Raw genomic sequence first — 18,778 nt, 5'->3', positions numbered from 1 at the left:
AGAGTGTATTGCAATTATGCTGGGCAAACATCTGCAACTTGTATTGACCACATATCCAATATAAATTCCAATGCAGTATCTGTTCCTGTGGGGTTTAGTGACCATAACATCATTGCTACAGTAAGAAAAAACATAACTCCCAAATCTGGGCCTAAAGTACCCTATAAGAGGTCATATAAAAGATTTTGTGAAAATGATTTTGTTATAGATATAGAGAATGCTGAATGGAACCAAGTGTTAGCAGTAAATGATGTAGAAAAAAGTCCTCAAGGTATTTACTGAACTATTTCTCTCTGTGGCTGATCAACATGTCCCATTAAAGAAATGTACAGTAAGATCTAATAAGGCATCAGGATTGACGATGAACTTAGGGAGTTTATGCGTAAAAGGGATGAGCTAAAAAAGGCTGCAAGAGTCGAAAGGAACTGAAGAGTTGCAAATGTACCGTGCAATGAGAAATAAAGTTACAAAGTTAAACAGAAAGAAGAGAAAAGCATATTACCAAAACAAAATCTAGGAGAGGAAGAATGATGGTAATAAACTTTGGAAAACCATAAATGAAATAATGGGCAGAGCCAAGAATAATGCACCTTCATTCATTGATGTTAATGTGATTTTCTTAATAAAAGCAAAAGGACATTGCAAACCATTTTAGTGATCATTTTGCCGATAAAGTTGACAAGTTAAGAAAGGGCTCCCCTAGTGGGGGTGGTATGTTGCTTCAAATCATAACCAATTCTATCATGAGAAACATGCAATGTGTTTTTGAGTTTCAGCCTATCGAAATTGGAAAGGTGAAAAAACTACTTGATGGACTAAACAATGGTAAACCAGCTGGCATTGATAATCTGTATGGATGGTTACTTTTAGTTTCTTTGAATGTTATTAGTTTGCCAAAATGTCATATTATTAATTTGAGTCTGAAGGAGGGGTTATTCATCCAGGTTTGGAAATCAGCCAAGGTTGTTCCTCTCCCGAAAAACAAACGCGAGAGTTTCTCAGCTGCCAATAGCAGACCCATTAGTATTCTCCCAGTGTTGAGCAAATGAATGGAAAAAAATGAATCTTGAACAGATATTACATTACTTTTCACATAATTGATTAATTTCTAATTTCCCGCATGCTTATAAGGCAGATCACTCTACGTGCACAGCTCTGACACAGATGACCAATAAATGGTTATCTTATGTTGACAAGAAAATTATCTTTGGAACTGTATTAATTGACTTTAGCTCAGCATTTGATGTTGTAAACCTTTGGTTATTATTAACAGAATTAACTGCATATGGGTTTAGTCCAAAAGTAATCAACTAGATGATAAGTTATTTATCTAATAGGATGCAGTCTGTTTTTTTTTTAATGGTAGTTTTAAAAAAACTACCAGATATGGTAGTTTTTTCCTCCCATAAACACTAAAAGCGGAGGACTCCAACATGTCCCTTGCTCGCGACCAGTAGCTCGCGACCCGCTTCTGAGTCTCTCGCCAAGGGTTCAAAGAATATGTAAACACATTTGATTCTAGGGATGTCACGAGAACCGATACTTTGGTACCAAGTCGATGCCAAAATTTCTAAAAACGTGACGGTACTTGTTTTCTACAGTACTGAAGGTACCGTACGATGCCTGCAGGGTCCGAAATTACCAGCCGCCAAGTGTCAAATGCGGCTGCTTCTGTCCTCTGCTCTCTGTCGGAGTTTGACACACCATCACAACAGCGTTATGCAGCAGCGAGATCCAGAGATGCAGAGATCCGTTATGTTCGAGAAGAGAATTCACTCGTGAGGGAAAAAACTTAACTGTTTTCTATCTTTTGTTGCTTATCGCTAAATCTCTGATAAGTGGTGTTTTTTCATTTCACATTCAGTAAGTGAAAAACAAAAAGATTTCTTCACTTCCCCTCAGTGTCAAAGATGTTGGAAAGCCATCCGGGAGCAGCTGACGTTGTGAATGTACACAAGTATTGTGACCTACTGTCCAAGCTTGGACAGGAGTTTGCAGACAGATTGAGTGACTTTAAGAAACTTGAGCCCTGTGTGACATTTATTGCCAACCCCTTCATGAAGGTGGACATATAGGTGAGATTTCCGGACAGATAGCTGAACTGTTTTGTGTCAATCCTGTTGAGATGGAGATGGAGGTTATAAACCTCCAAAATGATGCCCAGCTAAAATCTCAACAGCATTTACAGCATATCTGAAACTAGTAGAGCCAGAAAACTATAAGAACCTGTCATGAAATCTAAGTTCAGAACCAGACTGACAGGTGAACATTTAAATGACTCCATAAGAGTGAACCTAAGTGGATACACTCCCGCATACACCTCTCTTGTTGACTCCATACAGTGCCAGTCATCTCACTAACTGTTAAAAAGACTGAATGCATGTAATACATGCATGTGAACTACAGATGATGAAGGGAAGTGATGTGATACAGTGATATGTGGACAGACAGAAAATAAGGACAAGTAAAATAGGTAACATTGTTTTGTTTTCTATGACATTAATCTGGTGTGAATGTAATAGTGTGAGCTTGACACATTGAAAATGTAAAGAAATGCATACAGAAAAAAAAAAAAACATGCACATGCTGCTGAATTTAAGATGTTAATGATGTCAAAATGTCAAAAAGTGAGTGTTGGATATAAACATTTTCTAAATGTTCACACAAAAGAAGCTTATTCAGCTGGTTTGGGTGGAGCTAAGCAATGTGAATAAATGTTACTATTAATATAAAATGAGTAGCTCTCGGCCATTTGCATTTTGTCGAAGTAGCTCTCAGAGGAAAAAAGGTTGGAGACCCTTGACTTAAAGTGTGGTGTGCCCCAGGGGAGCTGCCTTGGGCTGCTACTCTTTACAATATTTATCAATGACATGCCTTATATTTTGGATAAATGCAGTGTTGCGCTATACGCAGATGATACAACTATACATTTTTGCGTCAAGTAACATAACTGAGTTAAGGAGTACACTTCGATCCGAACTGCAACTATAACTTGACTGGATATGTGAGAATAGACTTGTTTTGAATGTAGCAACAACCAAAAGTATGATGTTCAGGGCCGAACGTGCCACTAGTAATGATAATCGGCTGTGCCTATCAGTCAAGGGCTCTGACATTGAACAGGTTCAAGAGGCAAATTTGCTTGGTGTCACACTTGATGGACAGCTTTCATGGGAGAAACATTGGAAAACACTGTTGAGAAAATGGGTAGAGGAACATCATGCATCAGAAGATGTTCCTCCTTTCTTACCCCTGCTTCCAGAGTGTTAGTGATGCAGGTACTTGTTCTATCTCACCTTGATTACTAAAACTAACCTGCAACACCTTCATTCAGGATTTTATGTGTTCAAATAATTCATTATGACTTCTCTCTGAAACAACAGGGCAGTGTAGGCTGGACCTTCCTCTGAGGCTACTCTGTTGGCAGCCTTTCTTTCTCTCCAAACAAACTTAAAAACACGTCTACTTGGATGAACAGATGGCGATGGATCTACCAGCCCAGAAAAAAAGTTCAATGGTTGACCATCAAAACAGATGGAAATCTGACAGAGATGGGCGCATCAGCCCAGACAGCTCTTATTAGAAGGTAATTGAGAATAACATATAGAAGCAGACACCGTAGATCAGTGAGGCGATCACATTCATACTAGCTGCTGAATGTAGCAAAAAAATGCTACAGAGGTAGGGCTTTAAATTTTGGTTCAGCTGAAATCCTTCAAAATCAGCTTGCTTTCATGTCATGAAAATTATGAGAATCATTATGCTATGGCCTTGACGGTCACTAGATCTCAACCCAACTGAACACCTATGACAGATTTGAGACCAGTGTGTTGAAGGCAACAAGTGGCAAAACACCAGAAACCATTGAGCCCACCATTCTCGTGTGTCGTAAATGTTACGATCAACATCAACTTGTGACAACTAATGCATGACTAACATTTGTATGGCCCTGTTTAGCAAGGTTCAGGTTTTCCTTTCCTTAAAGCTGCTAAATTTGAATTTTTTCTGAGCACATCTATTGCTTCCACACAGCTCTCAATATGGCGACAGCTGAGTCGGCAGCTCGCAGCTAACAGTGCTGACAGAGTTAACAGTGTTTAACTGGGCAAGCAAGCAGCTTATTACAACCAATATTTACATTTGTTGTTAGGCGGCGACATCTAGTTGCCATAGTAGTTATGACGAGTGCAAAGGAGAAAGTCAAAGAACGACAAAGTCCGCCTAGGGAGGAGGTCGGGGTGGATGGATGAGTAAAACAAACATGGGACTTTAATCCAGGAGACCGCAATTCATGTCCCATGTTAAACCAAAAGTCAACACGTTGAGTTATTTCAAGTTAAGGATGTAACTATGTCACTATATTAGTATGTTAGAGCGTACGTAACTACGCCAGTAGCGTAGTAACTACGTTACATACTTATGTACGTATGTTTTAACCCATGCTATGATCTTTTCCTAAACCTAGTTTAGTTTAGTAAGTTTTGTTGTCTAAACATAACCAAGTAGTTCCGTTTCACGACGTTAACCACATGTTTATAACTGCGACTGTTTCCACAACGTTAATTGGAGGTCATGTGTTTTGGGAGTCAAATAACCTATTCAGTTGTGAAGGTGTGAGGACGTGTTGGTTCGAGTGCAGCAAGTGGAAGTCTGATGGGTTTTTTCTCCAGCTGTGATAAAAGAATACTTGAATACTTTCTGTTGTTGCAGAAGAAAGCTTTAAACCCAGAATTAAGTGCAGCTGCCACGAAGGCTTTACCCAAACTCCCAACTCAAGGAGACCCATTTTCCTTTTAACTTGGAAATGGTGATTTCAATGAGTACACTTTAACACCGTTAAGATGTATCACCATTTTGCATAATGACTCTGAGCATTTCAACCTTATTTTACTTTTTTTCAGAACCGGGGCCTTTAAGAAGCGGAGAAGTCTGTTTGTAATGACAAGCAGCTGGTAAAAGCCCCGTCTTTAGAGATCCATTTGACATAATGGCACTCTGAATGTAGAAATTACCTGCCACGCGGATGTCAAGGTTTCTGGACTGAGTGGTAGGATAACAATTCCCCCAACGGCAGATGTAAAACTTTTCCATTTCATTAAAACTCTGAATTAACAATTGAAACAGATAATACAACCATTACTAAACAATGGCTTTAAGAACATGTCTACAGAATGCTCTTTAGACCTCGGCGGAGTGCTTTCTGACAGAAAAGCTTTCTCTGGAATTCTATGTGAACACCTGTGTGGGAAATGTATTATCCATGTGCAGGTTATTATTATTATTATTTCTTAAACCAATTATTCAACCAGAGAAGAAATACTGAAATATGATGTACTTTAGTGTTTGTACTGCTGAAGTGAAAGCTGTACATTTGTAACTAAGTAGGTGATAATTGTTTGAGTGGTCTTGTCATCAGCTCCTAGAAAAGTCATCAATAACTGTTGACCACTTCATGGTAAATGGACTTGCATTTATGTAGCTCCTTTGTAGTCTTCCGACCACTCAAAGCTCTTTACACTCCATGATCCCTAGCTCCTCCACTGTTAAACCGCCGACCTTCCGATTGGTGCACCACCCGCTCAACCTCTGAGCCACAGCAGCCGCCCCCACGTCACAGTTTCATTTATTTTTTTTAACCCTTCAACATGATCATCTTTATTTCCTTAAGTTCTGAACAGTACTGAATTTTCTCATCCGAAAAGGGGAGCCAGCTCATCCCTGAACATCGCCTTTGACATTTAATTGATGGGTCATTCATTAGCTAGGAGTAAACTGTGCATTTGGTGGGGTGTTTCACCACAAAATTTGACAAGTAATGCGGCACACATTTCAACCACAACTTGACACAAAACAAACTGAGCTGTTGAAAAAAAAAAGATCTAATGCAAAAGGCAGTTTGGCAGTTCTGCAGTTTGAGGTTTTGCAAATGAATTGTAATTTCTCAGTGGTACAATATATCTGGATAGAGGTTGTTTTGTCATCCATGGGGCTTGTAGTATTAATTTAGTGTATTGATATTCCATCAGTAGTTTTATGTTGGGTTGAACATAGCAACAAAGTTGTTATGTAGTATTATCAGTAGTTTGGGTTGTATCTGCTTCAAACATACAGTTTACACTATTACGTGTAGGCCATAGTGGATCTGTTGCCATAGTTTTTTGTAGGTCTTGAAGTTCATCTGCATTATTTATATGGTCATGATGTCATTTCACATATCATAGAACACCCGTGCCTTCTTGATGTCTGGACTTCTGTGAGAAAACAGTCAGAATAACCGCTATGATGATCGATGTTTTGTGTAACGTCTGATGCCGTGCACAGTACGTCAGGTGTATACATAATACACAATCTAGATCATGTTCACATGTGGCTCAGGCTGCCTTCTATTTCACACTATAATTTACATTAAATCATTGTAACGGAGTAACAATGGAGTTACTAATGGAGTAGAAGAGCTCAACTAATCAAGTGTTTTACAGAAAGTTTTGCATAGCGCCAAAACTGTGCCATGAAATGACCCAGTCTGTACTGTAAAGTAGAGAGTAAAGAGTCCATAGCTTTAGCCCAATGAAATTACCAGTGGTGAAAGAAAGATTCAGATCTGTCACTTAAAGCTGAAGTAGGCAAGATTGGAGCAAATATGATTAAAAAATCCACCGATGAAACGGTCAAACTAGGCAGCTCTGATCAAATATGAATCAATATTCTGTTACGTTAATGTCTATTTCTCTCCTCAAATGTTTTCAGAATCATCTTGTAGTGCACGGTTTAGCTGTACAATGAGAAAGCTTGTGACGCTGCCGCAGCCATTGTGAAATCTGGTGAAGGAACGCCAAGTTCCGGTCACATGACCGGAGCACAGCCAATAGGAACGCTCTCTCAATGAAATGACCTGTGATTGGTCAAAGTCTCCCGTCACGGGCTAGATTTTCTAAAGCCTGTAAACAGAGCCATGAGGAGGAGCAGAAGTCTAGTTTTCTCTCAGAACACTTGAATTACAATATGCTGAAAGGTTTTTATGGAATTTTTGCCCAATGATGCAAAAAATATACTGACTACTGGAGCTTTAAAGGCACAATGAGTTGGATTTGTCGGCTGTGGTTTGTAAACACAACATTCGAAGTTGGCCCTTCCTCCCCGGCTTGACAACACCGGAAGCCACGCCCCCCTGACCGCGGTTAAGGTTTGGGTGCTTGCCAGCGGGCGAAAGCCAACCACAGATTCACTCTCATTTTGGAATGAGCTTTGTCCACTTGCCATTTCGCCTCGCTGTATTTGCTTCTTTTTTTTTCTCGGCGCTGTTGTAGTAATAACTGAGTAACTTGAGCGGTCAAATGTAGTGGAGTAAAAACGTAGTAGGGTAGAAATATAAACAAATGGAAACATCAGGTAAAGCACCTCAAAATTGTACAGCACTTGTGTAAATGTACTAAGTTACCTTCCACCACTGGGAAAAAACATCTTGGCCACATGTTGGCAGTCTGACAGCAACTGATCAGTTTATCCTTGTTCACTAGGTAGTTACAGGTCTGTCATTTCCTAAGATTCCTGGAAAGAACTCAGTAATTTGCTACTAATCATAGAGAAAACTGACATCTCCTCCACTTAAACCAGAGCAAATACTTGTTTATTATCTGTTCATTAATGGAAACTTCTATTTTCATACATGTTGAATTGTTTGCTTGGCTGTAAACAAGTGTCACATTTTTGCATGTTCATCCCATCTGTTGTGTACTGACCAAAAGATACACAAGCAATTAATTAAAATTAATTAGATGGAAGTCTACCAATTCAACACTGGTTTCCCTACAATTAGGACCAAATTGCACAGTCCTTTCCAGGAAGAATCCATTTATTTGGAAATTACAGACTAATTATTGTGTTGACTTTAAATAAATAACTGTTTTACAATGCTGCACATAAAACAGCATTCTCAGTGGCGCTAAAACACATCAGCAACAACACATCATCTCAAAAAGGATAGAAAGTCATCGCAATAAGGATAATTATTTGTATAGAATTACCTGAAATGTTGCATTCAATCAGATACATTTTTCAGTCAGGTAAAAAAGAAAATATAGTACACAGCTGGGAAAATTAGGATTGCAGTATCTGTGGTGTTTGGAGCACTGTAGCGTCTCCAACAGTAAAGATACATTTTAGTAGAAACTGTGGTTGACTGATGATAACAACAGTGGTGATGATAATGATGACGTGGGCATGGCGGCGGTGGTGGTGATGCTGATGGTCATACTGAGGCCTAAAATTAGCCTATGGTAAAACAAAAATGATAATGCTGGTTGGTTTCCTCTGAAGTACATCAACACATCAACAATGGTTGTCATCTTACAATTCATCAAAATGAAAAGTAATTACACCTGTTCAACTTCTTGCATTAAACATTTTGCCGGCACTCCAAATGTACCAATGCAATTAAGTGCTGACAAAATAGTGGGTTACTGGGCTGCTTATGAAGGGCCTCGTTCTGCCTCTCGGCTAAACGGCAACGTGAATGAAATGAATAATAAAGAGCAGAGCAGCACTCACATCCTGATGGTTAGTGGCACCCGACGTAACTGAAAAACTAAAAACTAAACAGCCAGTTGTGTGCCGTTACCAGCCAACACAAACAGGACATAGAGAGAAAGCTAGATAGCGGCACAGAGATGCAGAGGAGAGTGGCTCTAATCAAACAGCTGTTGACTGGATACTGTTGTGCTGTTGGGGGGGGAGGGGAGGGGAGAGGGAGTAGTCCACCAGGACTGCATAACGCCTCGTCCACACTGGGAACGTGAGGAGCACATGGCGGCTGCGGTAGCGTGGCGGTCGCGTGGTGGCTGCGTGATTCACGCGTCGGGTGTTCACACCAGCTGCGTCAGCTGCGTTTCTGCTGCTGCAGCTGCTGCTGTCAGCCCTTTCTTTCTACATGGAGTTTGCCTTTCATAATGGCCATTTAATTTATTATAAATATAATTTATACTTATTTTAGACAGTAAAAGGTTTAGAAACGTGGTAATTTGTAAATAATAGTAATAATCCACAATAAAAACCCTGTACTATATTCATTCATGGAGCTCTCCAAGTCACTGCATGTTCTACAACACTGTCCGGCACATATTTCAGAATAAAAGCCTTGTGTTAACAAATGAAGGAATTCTGTCCATAGAAAAAACGCTTGAGGGCTTTTATTTTGAAATGAAAGCAGGAAGTGTTGATTTAAAAACGCAGGCAGTGTGGCTGCTCTAACCTGTTAACACGGACGCCGAAATATAAACAACAGGTAACGCAGCCGCCACGCGCTCCTGACGTTCCCAGTGTGGACGAGGCTTTAAAACTGTACTTCTATGATTGGAATTCAACAAGAGCTGTACTGTTACCCTCAAGATTGGAATCAGCAGACCACAGTCTTAAAGGGCTCATACTTTTTGAAATAAAGAAATTTAATAAATACAGGACATGTTCCGTTTCCGATAAAGACAACTAGCTTTTTAAAGAACTATCATCTAAAAGAGGTTAGGTTGATCTAGCCTCCGTGGGATGGAGCTCAAGATGGGTGTTATTAGAGCAACTGGGCTCCCTCACTTCCACTGAGGTGCCCTTGAGCAAGACCCCTAACCTCCATGTGCTGCTGCTCAGGGGCCAACAGATCAGACCGTGATTGTGCTGGGCAGCTTCTTGAACATGGTGCTCTCAATGAAACTGTACTATTATGATAATTATAGGCTAAAAAAAGAAAAGGAAAAAAAAAAACGTACAGGGTGTGATGGTTGAAAGGAGTCACGATTCGGTTCATTTCTTTTTATTTCCATTCCATTCTGGACGGAGCACTTAAGCAATATACCTGCGTGTGCCGCTTGTAATACAAAACTGTCGCAGGTAGATAATAAGCCATCTCGGGATTGAAAATGTTTTAGAAATAGATTCAAAACGTGTCATAATCGATGTCTCACCGTCTTCATTTGCACGTGACTCACAACCCTACGCCCTATGTGCGCTGCAAGTGTAGCCAGTATGAAAATACTTTTTCCCATTAACTAAAATATATTGAGAAACAGACTAAATATATATAAATGCACATTTTATAATCACTATGCAATGAGAATGTATGTACTCTACTTTGTCCATGACAGGGTGGACATATTTTGCGGTTTGCTCATACATTCTCTGCCTGCACATCATTTATAAAAAAGTGCTGGAGCTTGACCAACATGCATTCCTAACAGCCTGAGGTCCCGTTAATACAATGAATATGAAGTGAAAATCTCAGAGGCACTTTATGGTGATTTTGACCCAGCCATCATTTACTAAATGAACATCATGCTGTATTGAAGAAGACTTGAAACTAGCAATTGAGACCATAAACTCATGTTTACAATGTTTACTGAGGTAATAAATCAAGTGAGAAGTAGGCTCATTTTCTTATGGTCTTCTATACAACCAGAGGAGTCGCCCCCTGCTGGCTGTTAGAAAGAATACAAATTTAAGGCACTTCAGCATCGGCTTCACTTCTCAGAACCAGCTGTGCTACCCTGCAAATGCTCAATAAAATGCACAGTGCTCCACCAGCAGTGTGCGCAGCAGTTTGCACTGAAGGAAAGGATGTGAAAACAACCTCTAATGTTTATTCTATCTGTAATCAACTTTCTTACATCCCTTAAAAGAAAAGAGAAAAAAAAGGATGGGTAATCAATGGCTCAGCCAATTTCTTTGTCCTTTCTGCAGTAAATACACTTACCTTCAACCTTGCTGGCTTCCCACGGCCTTGCAGATGGATAATTACAGAGAGAGGATGGAGGAACGGATGGAGAGAAGCGATGCTCGGGCTGGGTGGGCAGAGGGAATAGAAAATAACAAGACAGGTTTAATTAGGCTACTGTAGGGTACAGAGGACTAATAAGAATTCTCTGTCACATTGTGATCAAACATATGGGGGTCGTGAGCCGGGATGTTACGCTGAGTGATTAAGGATGAGGCCCGTGTGACAGCAGCGCACCGGCAGGAAGCTATTCCACTATTGACAAAGAGGGCTGAGACGCCCCCAGACAGATCCCAACAGGTATGTTACACCTGTTGCTAATGAGGTAAATCACCCGCATACACGTGATGGAATTTAACCTCCATGATATCATATTAGAGCTGAGTCAAGGGCTAGGGCGTTGGAACTGTTTTGTTCAGTAAAAAGGAATGACTTGTAAAGATGGTGGGTCAGAAAAATACATTGGACTGAAAGGAGTAAAATTCTATACTGTGTCACACATAACTTGACAGTATCTTTGGAGTAGGTACTGTATGTTCCAACCAAGCGCCAACTTTCGGTGCTGAGCAGGTAAGCCAATGCGGAAATGCTACTTTAAAGGAGTCATTCCTGTTGTTAGTGTATGCAGAGAAGAGAATGGAGGATAAAACACAACCATAGGGGAGCCCAGTGTTTAAAATCAACTTGCTGGATTTAAAACCATTTACCACAACTTGTTGTACAACCATTTACTGTTGGGAATATCAGGTGTTTTGACCATCTCGCTTTACTCCAAATTGTGTTACCAACAACTCCCCAAGTATCCTGTAACCTCATGACTCATGTCATCTATGTCCACATGACAAAATCATGTTTTATCTTAAACATTGTTCCCAAAAAACATTTTTTCATAATCAAAAAAGAATTAATTATGTTTAAATTGTGCTGTATGTAAGAGTTTCAGGGATATTTCCAAGATATAGCATCATGCATATCTTTTTGTTCATTTTTGGAAGTCTGAATCATCTTGGGGAGATTGAAACAGGTTCCCAAATTATCTGGATGCATAATAAATAAAGCTAAAGCTCTCTTGAGTCCAATTAAAAAAAAGTTGTTGAATAAAGCAGTTATATTACATCTGAGGGGCCTATCTTACTCCCGGCGCAAAGGGGCGCAAAGCAGTGCAACAGTCGTTGCTAGTTTCGGACCGACGCAATTGTCAATTGCGTCGATCTGTGCGGCCATGGGTGTGTCGGTCTTAAAATGAGGTGTGGTCAAGCGCTTTTTTGGCACATTGCTATCTTGAGGCAGCAGAAAGCGATTACGCCATTGACCAACAAAAACCTGATGTAAAGTCTGGCTCACCTGGCTTTTAAAGGGAATGGGAGATGACACTCGATTGGTTTAATTCCTGTTACACCTAAAACACACCTATGATTAATTAAAAGACTAAATACAGCCCCTTTGCCCCATTACTGCCGCCTTACTTTGCGCCCAGATTATGCGCTGCTCAACTAGCAAAAGTGGAGTTGGGCACACAATAAATGCACTTACGCCATGTACTTTAGACCATACCCTACAGAGCGTTTAAACAGGACCCCGAATGTCCATATAGCATTTTATTCAGAGTGCCTGAGGAGAGAGCGGTGCGGTGCGGTGCGGTGGCGAGTGTCTTCGTTCGAAGCCTCCGACTTTTTTGTGCAGATGCTCCGTGTGCCTGTTGTTGAAAATCTCTGAACTTTTCAAAAGGCGTCGGTGTCATCACTGTGGATCAAGCGCTCCCCAGCGCTCCCCAGCGCTCCCCAGCGCTTTTGGGCAGATAAAAAAAGCTATGGACACTCTGAAAGCTGTCTAAAAGCAGGACTGCTACTGTGTGAGCCAGACAGCGAGCAGAAGCAGCATAGCACACTGTGCAGGTGGACTGGCTAAGCTTGTAGCCTGTAGATTACAAGAGGAAGTTAGCCAGCCTCGCTCCATCAATCTCTCCACATCCACATCCACAGGCAGCAACAGGGGTTGGTGTGGTCGGGAATTAAATTAGTTACATTTTATGATTAATCGATTTTCTCCTCAGAAAAAAACAAAGTCTGAAAGTTTTGGTGGCTAGACAAAAAACAACAAAAAACATTACAGGCTAAAGCCCCAGAAGCTTGATGCTGACGACGGCACTAATGTGCTGAAGAGTATGAAGGTCTTCTGCTGGGAATGCCAACCCAGTCTCACATCAACATTGTAATAACTATGTTGGTCCACTACGCAAAACGTCTTAGTTTCACAATAACAGCTCTAAAATTCGGAGAAGTTTTTTTGGCCTGTTCTTTTTTTTATTGGCCTGCGTCACGATACCGCCAAGCGTCTTTCTGTCAAAACAAAACAAAGTGGCGGACATTTATTTCATTGTCAGTGCAAATGCAATAATTACTTTTGCCATTAAAATGTGTTTCTGTAGCATTTTTAGCAAGACGTGCATTGTATTTCATTATATTCTTTAAGTGAATGTACATGATCTTTAATTTGTTAGTTGTTACAAAGATTATTTCAGGTCTTGCCAGAAAATCCTTAAAATGCCACATTCTACAGCATTTACTCCCACCTACCTTAATATTTCTTTAATTCACATTACATCATGTATTTTTGATGTGTAATGGGTCTGCGTGTGAGGTATAAGCTCTCTCAGCTAACTCTGGAACATGACAATGTTTGCTCCTCATATTGTGAATCAAGGTACACGCAGCTACATAAAGATAGCTAGTGTGTGTACCTCGGTTCACCGGGGAGGCAAAACATCATATTCTAACATTTACTTTAACAGACAAAAGTGGAGATGAAAAGAGCTCAAACAGTCAACTCACTGATCTGCAAAAGTGACAGCAAACTTATATAACGGTGCCGTACGTCTTTGGCACAACAAACTCCCGTTGACATTTCTGATTTGCACACTGATTAGAGTACACACACGGAAAAACAAAACAAAATCACTGTAGCAAGGCTTCTGAAACACTTTACATAAGAGGTGACTTTAAATTTGCATTGTTTGTATATATGCATGGTCTCTGCCTGCATATATTTGTTCCTGTTCCTGTCCTCACACTGCTCTGTGAGAAACCTGAGGTCCTCCTACGCTTCTGTCCTTCCATCTGAGAAAATGTCCTCTGGTTACACTCCCAGGGTTTCAGTCCTGGGTGATCTCACAATGCCTGTGGTTAATGGTGCTGACAGCAAGCATGTTTTAATAGCACAGGTTCCAGAGTTCAGTTGGAAACTAGGGAACATTTACTGGCTCTTCTTGAGCTGTTGATCAAAAGATCAAGTGATAGAATTAAAAGCTCGAGACAAGCTTCTAAAAAGACGATGTTGTGAGATGCAATTGGACGTGCAGTGTTGTGCGCGAACACGCTAAAAGAGTGCGTTCATGCACAACAATTGAACCTGCTCATGTTTTTGGTGAACAGTGAACTGGAAGCATCCTCACGTGAACGTGAGTGTTGTTAACTCTCTGGACAGTGTAACTTGCTTTGGTTTAATTTATCATCTTATTTGACTTAATACTTTATTTGTGTGTATTTGACATGTTATTGTGTACGAGACCAAAGCCCTTGAGCCCCGACAGTATTTAGTCTCTTTTCCCCGGCTCTCTGTTGTGCTGTTAGATGATCGTGGTGTGCTGGATCGGATTGGGACAGGAAAAGCCCATTTATCATGACATCAGCCCAGCAGGCAGGGAGGCGAGCTGGCAGTGTCACTGATGGACTGGCAAAGGCCTCGTATTACCACAGCCCCCCCCCCCCCAACCCCTCCACCCCCCCGGTCTCCCTGTAGCCTCACTGATGAGCCCCTTGCCTGCCATCAGGCCCTGCATTCCCTTTCCATTTCTCTCCTTTTCCCAGGCAGAGATTCCCAGGGGTGACAGGGAGGCATTGGGTGGCTGATAGCACGAGTAATTAAAAGGGCTGATTAGAGTGACGGAAGGAGGACACTGAGGGAGACAACAAGAATCTCCCTCAAGTCAGAGAGAGGGGGAAGAATAAGAGGAGAGAGAGGTGGAAAATACAGTGCAGATATCATGTCAGATCAGTCTTCAAGTTAACAGGGGAAGATCTTTTTGGTGTCCTTAGTCACTTAAATTGGGGCAGAATCTCGGGGGAGGAACTGTCACACAAGTAGCAGAAACACTGTAGATGTGCTCTACAGAGAGCTGTTAAAGGTAGAGCCAAAAAACTAAACTGTTGGGACTACTTCTACTTCTACTACTACCTGTCACACAGAATATAAGAGATACATCTCTATGTCCATATGATGCCATTATTCATACTCAAACTTTGACCTAGAGGACTCACTTAGGCTCAATTCCGTGCAGAGGTCAAGAATGAATTGTCCAGCTCACTTTTAAGTTACATGGAAAATGCCATGAATGCCGAGTAAACTTTATCTGCAGATGCAGCCCAGTCTCACAACAAAGTGTGGAACAGACCCGTCTGTCCACCGGAAGAAAGCGTGACCGTGTCATCGTGACCGTCGCCGAGATGTGAATATTACACGCCTGCATGAAGGTGCGGTGTTTTGTAGTGACGTTTGTCACTTGTTTTTCATACGTTGTTTCTGTATGTGCTTTACTTAGTTGACGTACTTATTTTAAACCCAACCATGACATTTTCCCTTAAAAGGGACTGTTTTTAACTTCTTACACGTATAAATCATTGCGGGTCGGTGTACCATGCGCACTCGCGTGTGGCTACGCTGTTCAGACTCAGACTCCAATACAAACTACACGGAAGCACCAAAACCGCGAAGTTCTATCTAGTGAAGCCCGTCTGTTAAACAGTGTTGGTCGCGGTCGGAGGACGCGGAGGAGACGGTAGCTTTGGTCTCCAGGGCCGGAGTCTCTGCTGTACTCTGCTCCTCTGCCTACTTGCCTTCACTCACACACCGCGCTCGTTCTTGCTCTTTCGCTCCACCTCTCACGTGCATGCGCGCACACTCCACACTGCAGAAGAGTTAGTTTAGCTCTGAGAATATCTAGTGAATGTACAGTGGACGTTTGTGCAGAAATAACTGCTGCAGCTCCTCCAGACCAACAGAGGTTTCCCGTGTCTTGTGAAGTGACGGGGCTCCGCAGAGAGAAACGTTATCGTCACCGACCAAAACTCCGATGTCTCCCCTGTTCCCTCCGGCCGCGGTCGGGAGGCTGAAGCAGGAAAAGCCAACACTAGGATCAGCAGTGATTCATGGAGAGACCTTCGTCTGGTCAGCTAGCATTACTGCCAAGCAGCTGAAATATAGAGTGATATTGTGCTTTTAGCTGACGTGTGTCGCCTCACTGTGTTGACCGATGCTCGTTCATGTCTATGTAGAGCGAGCACAAGCGCGAGCAACAGGACGCTGACTTTCGTTGACTTAACGGCCACAGGTGTTGCTGTTAACAAGTAATTTCTGATTCTTACAAACAGTCCCTTTAACCTAACTAAGTGTTTTTTTTCTTGCCTAAACCTAAGTGAGTGGCTTTGTTGCCCCCTGCTGGTACTGCATGTTCATACAATAATAATAATAATATTAACGTCTCTCACACACGCTTTGTCTTTGATATCGGGTTGGCAGATCTGATGAAGTGTGATACAGTCGAAAGCTCCACAACAAGAAACTGAGTGGACCTTGAGCGGAGATTGTTTTGCCATCTTGATGTTCCATGTAAACACCATATCCAAAATAGGATCGACACTAGGATTACACACAAAAACACACATAGTTTACTTCCCCCCCCCCCCCAGTTTGTAATAAATAATTTACATTTCAGTTAGTTCAGTTTGTTAAAATGTCACCCATTAACTCACAGACATCAAAGCATCTTCAAATTGATTTGATCCCTTATCAAAACCTGCAGAAATAAGTAGATGTCTGCTCTTATTTCAGCAGCCTGAATCTAGTTTGAGGACAGCATACCTAGACGGGGTCAAGGCTGAAATAACCTCAATTAAATGAAGTCCAATGCACATATCCCCGAGTCCTCCTGGACACGGCAGCACTCAAATAACATCCTAAACTTCTATCATCTTGCTTCACTTTCAATCAACAGCACATTCACATACTTCCATTTAGATATGACAGTAGGCGCTTGGCATCTAAACATACTAACTACAGTGGCAGGGATTCATCATTATTGACTATTATGATAAATCAGAATGAAAGCATCTTGGCTTTTTTTCTCCCTTTGGCTCGAAGAACATAAATTAAATTAGGAGAGCTGCCAGTTTCTGCTCAATAGCATTATGTTACAGCAAACAGTAAGTGCTCTTCGAGAGTCCTCTTGGCACAAAGGCATCACAATGCATCTCCATGTGACTGACTGGAACGTACATACGTACTGTATGTGCCCCTGAATACAAGTCAAGTTTAATTATAGGACAGCACTACATAGAATCTCCTTGCCTTCATGAACTGTTCCAAGCTCTAAGAAGACATGTAAAGAGAGTGAAATCGTAAGACATCAGGAATAAAAAATATCTGAATAAACTACGCTGGTATTAAACATCTTATTAGTGAAGTGATGATTGTTGAGAATAAACTGAACGAAGCTGCTCGGCAGAAAAATGACAGCATTGGTTTTAAGGACCCGTTTACTCTAACAAGCAATGATAGTTACTGCTGCCATTTAGAAGTAGCAAAGGCAGTAGTAGTAGGCAGAAAATGGTCATATTGGTTGCTTTGGAAGTCATTGACAACCTGTTTTGTTGTTTAGGTTGGAGGACTTGTTGGACTGAAACATATGGATCAACAGCAGAGAACTGGATGAGTTGGAGTGTAATAAATATTTACCGGGGAGATGATCTCCATACTTAATGGGAAATATTGGTCCAGTTTAATGCCAATGCTGTTTAAGAATCTGTTCAGACCTGGCATTAACATGCTATTTGGGTGATCTGATCACAAGTGGACAGCTCTAAGTGCAGGTGTGAATGCAGCCAAGACGCATCTCATCCCCGGTACGGAGGTCTCTGGGGCCGCTGGTAGACAATAATAAAATTTACCCAAATTCACAAATACATAGGATATTACTTCTGCTGTCTCCCGCCGGTTAAAAACAACAACAACACATGATACGTGTTTATTTGCATATAGAGTGGAGAAGTGAGATCTGATCACAAGTGGTCACTCAGACGCATGTCGAGAGGCATTCTAATGCCAGGTGTGAACTGACGTACTTAGAGCTGTCCACTTGTGATCTGATCACCCAAGACACACGTTACTGCCAGGTCTGAACAGGGTCGAACTTCATCAGCTCAGTAAAGAATGTATTTGCATTGTTGTCAATGACTTTCCTGCTACAAACCAACAATGACGAGGTGAAACAACTTACAACACCATACTACATGTTTGTTCATCTTTGCTGCAGTTTGAACTAGGGATGCACCGACACCGATACCAGTATCGGGTATCGGGTCAGATACTGTGCTCATGTACTCGTACTCGCAAAACGGCTCCGATACCACTTTACAGCAGCGCAACGTTAACCTGTCGTCACCATATTTCAGGTCCTCATGCTCCACCTCCCCGACGGTGCGAGCGAGACGGGCCGGTGGTGCACCCGAACCCGCGGGGCCAGGATCCCACCTCAGCCGGCGCGCGCCTGCCCTCACTTATATTGTGCCACGAGGTTTTTGCTTGCACTCTCTGACTAGCGCGTTAGACTCCTTGGTCCGTGTTTCAAGACGAGTCGGGTGGGTTGCCGACATCGCCGTAGACCCCTGGCGCCTTTTAGGTGGGCTGCGGCACCTGGAGCAGTGAGCCCTTTGTTCACAGTGCGGCGAGGTCCGGGCAGGGAGCGCTGTAAAGCTGCGGCCGCAAGCCACCTTCGCCCCGAGCCTTTTCAAGGCGACCTAGAGCCGGTCGCGGCGCACCGCCTCGTACCGCCCGGACTCCCCAGCCTGCCGTGTGTCGCTCACACCCTCCAGCTGGCTGTTAACGAGGGTCTTTAGGAACAGAGAAGTACTCGTATCGGTACTAAGTATCGGCGAGTACCCAAATGTAAGTACTCATACTCGGTCTGCA

The 18,778-nt window shown here is 42.0% G+C and overlaps 1 protein-coding gene across 4 annotated transcripts in view; it reads right to left on the bottom strand.

The window, feature by feature from the left end:
• The window catches only part of fhit (fragile histidine triad diadenosine triphosphatase), a 354,989-nt gene that overhangs the window by 308,349 nt on the left and 27,862 nt on the right, over positions 1-18,778 (bottom strand). For all 4 annotated transcript variants that reach the window (XM_074649370.1, XM_074649332.1, XM_074649353.1 and 1 more), the window contains one exon: positions 10,736-10,823. The gene's annotated coding sequence lies outside the window, so the exon portion shown is untranslated. The remainder of the gene's footprint in view (positions 1-10,735; positions 10,824-18,778) is intronic.

Source organism: Sebastes fasciatus, chromosome 1 (assembly GCF_043250625.1).
Source record: "Sebastes fasciatus isolate fSebFas1 chromosome 1, fSebFas1.pri, whole genome shotgun sequence".
Taxonomy (NCBI): Eukaryota; Metazoa; Chordata; class Actinopteri; order Perciformes; family Sebastidae; genus Sebastes; species Sebastes fasciatus.
This window is presented reverse-complemented; position numbering and strand designations above follow the sequence as displayed.